Source organism: Petaurus breviceps, unplaced genomic scaffold (assembly GCF_028583685.1).
Source record: "Petaurus breviceps papuanus isolate PSGF00001 unplaced genomic scaffold, PetGlider_PUasm1.0 188, whole genome shotgun sequence".
Classification (NCBI taxonomy): Eukaryota; Metazoa; Chordata; class Mammalia; order Diprotodontia; family Petauridae; genus Petaurus; species Petaurus breviceps.
In genome coordinates, this window is record NW_027185804.1 from 28,268,953 (window position 1) to 28,272,093 (window position 3,141).

Here is a 3,141-nt window from a genome sequence, read left to right on the forward strand (position 1 = left end):
CTCTCATGACAATCTTAGAAGTCCAGCTAAGCACAGAAAACTGAGTATTGCTGAGTCAAGGCTTGGCCAGAATCAGGATAGGAATCCACATCTTTTGATTCCAACCCCTATACTCTCTAAATTGTGCTACACTGCCAGTAGTCAATTAGTACACATGTTGAAACAAAATTAATTATTTTTCCAGTGGACAAAATTGTATTCTCTCTTTCTGCCATTGCTAATCCTTACACTATGTGCAAGATATCGTGAAATGTAGAATATGGAACATAAGTAAATGATGTCTTCTAATTATTTCATTTTACAGGTGGAGAAAATTAAGTACAGAGAAGCCAAAGGAATCACTCAACACAACAGAGGTAAGAAGTAGCATATCTGAAATGTAAATCCATGTCACTTGATTCTAAACCCATTTCCCTTCCACCAACCTTAGGGTTAGATGTCCTAGACCTGGCTCTCATTTTACTGGTCTGGGCTTCGAGTTCTTTAAAAGAGAAGTCAAAGAAGGACCACTGGAAATTAATTAATTAGACAAAAAAATATTGCTTCTTTCAAATGGAATGTTTCTCCACCCTCTGTACCATGAATAGGGGATCAAATCTATCTTTTGACAAAACACAAAGCAAGAAACTATAGAAGTATAAGAGTTTATCTACCTTATGACTATCATCCTTTATTTATTTTTACCTGTGGCTTTATAACTCCTTTTGCTTTAAAATGAGGGTCTCCATCTAAGGAGTCCCTAAGGTCTCTTCCAATTGTAAATTCAATTTCATTTTGTCAACACTTAACACTGGATCTTACACACAGTGGGCACTTGATAATACGTGTCGAATGAAAGAATGGTTTTCCCTTGTTTAGTCCATATGTGTAAATATAGCATTGTTGGTGACAGAAGAACGATGTGGGGAAAATAGGTTCATATATTTGACATTATTTTGCTTCCTTCTCTTCTGGGTCATCACATTATTATCTGCATTTATATTTGCTGTACTGAAAAATAAAAAGTGCTTTCTGTAATCTACTGAAAAATTCTAAAGGCAGAAAAATATCCTATAAATGTTTTAGAGGAAATAAGGAATGAATGTTGGAAGGAGAGAACAAACACATGAGTTGGAATTAAAAGCCAATAATTTTGAAATAGAGAAAAAGAAACCATTCTTTGAGGCAGTGCATGGTTGGGATGGGAGTGTATAATTTGTCAAATTTAGAATCCTTTTTAGCTTTATGGTTGGTGAATTTCCAACTGAATTTGTACCTTTTGAAGTTTGAGTTCCCTTTATTTTTGGTAAAATGTATTTTACCATTTGAAAGAATGACATTTTAAAAGGTTTATAATGGAGAGTCAGAATGCTTCTGGACATGTGGAATGATGTCTCTCTCTTTCTCCTCCCTCCCTCCAAAATGTTCCTGTGAGTAAAGTTACAAGACCCTCAGAGAGTCAAGGGAAAGAGGTGGGAAAGGACTGAGTATAGGTTTCATTTACAGTTATCCATTAATTTATCATAGCATTGCTTTTTGAAACTATGTCCCTAACCTTAGAAAATGATTCATATATTTTATGCTAGAAGGCATCATCTAGTCAGTCTATTGATTAAAAAAGGAATTGACAATGGGGGCCAAGGAGGTAAAATGATTTTTCTAACTTCATACAAGTCATAAGAGGGAGAGGTAGAATGTAAACTTGTTATTTCTGACTCTAGCATCCAGTCTTGCTTGTTTTTTTTTTTTAATTTAGAGAACTAAGGTCAAATGTACATAAGTAGGTGGATAGAGGCATACATATATTAGATGGATGAATAAGAAAGGTAAATGGATAGATGTATTAGATATACATTATTGATACATACATATAAATATATGTATTTACATGTGAAAATATATGTAAATGTGTGAATGTGGCCAGATAGGAAAAGAAATATCTACACATATATAATATATACATATGTATATACAATATATGTGTGTATGTATGTATGTTTATATCCATATGTAAACATATAGTTAGATATAGACCTCATTATATCTTCCATAGAGAATCATTGGTTGATTTAAAGCATGGAAGAATACAAATACACACACACACACAAACCGTTTGTGTGTATGTGTGTGTGTTTGTGTATAATCTAAAATATTATGTTACAACTGAGAAAACTGAAACCCAAGGATGTTAAGTCACTTGTTGCAGGACATACAGGTAGTAAGCAGGGGAGAGGTGGAAACAAATTCAAATAATATTTTTAATTCCAGATTTTCCACCTCAATATATTTTGAAAGTTTATGTAGTTTCAGAAAATAGTAAAACTATTTTTGTCAAGCTCTGCTAAACAAACTTTCTTTAAAGCCACATAAAATTGCATCAATCCAAGTTGTGAACAGGAAAACCAATTAGAAGACAGAGTGAGTCATATTTTCCACATCAAGGAAACAGGAAAATAGATAAAGATGTCTTTTGACACTGGGGCAGGCACTGATCAAGAACCCCAAATAACGTAAACAGCACCAGTGTTGGTGGCAATGCCTGGCTGAGGTAGGAGTGGAAAGGTTTGGTTCAATGCCCACAGATGGTAAAGGAATTGAACACTTGGTCAGAAAAATATCCCTGGAACCCCTGTACTAGAACTGGGAGCAGAAAAGAGTTCTACCAGGCTGCTTTCCTTACTATTACCCAACTACAGGTCAAATTGGATAGCAGTGGGTACCTTAGCAAGGGAAAAGAGGCCCTACCTAGGTAAAGACCAGAGAGTAGACCAGGAGGGCAGTTAGGAAACTCTTCCCATGTAACATCACCTTGGAAGCACTGAAAACTTAAAGACTACCACAAAGCTGTGAAAGCAGTAAAGAGCATGAAGTAAAGGAACTCAGACTCTAGACTCAGTTTAAGGAAACTACATTTTGCTGAAAATGTGCCGCAGAAAATGAATTAATATTATTCTTGAAAATACAGGCACCAAAGGCTATCAAACCAGCATCTTGAGGGGTGGGGGGGGGAGTTACATTCATTGCATAAGGAAATAGAAATTAAAATTCTACAATTGAGGCAATTCAAATTTCTCTCTCAGTCCTAGATAAATCTAATCATAAAATAAAAAAAAAATAAGTTGATGAGAAAAATAGAATTTTAGAAAACTTAGATAAGATAGA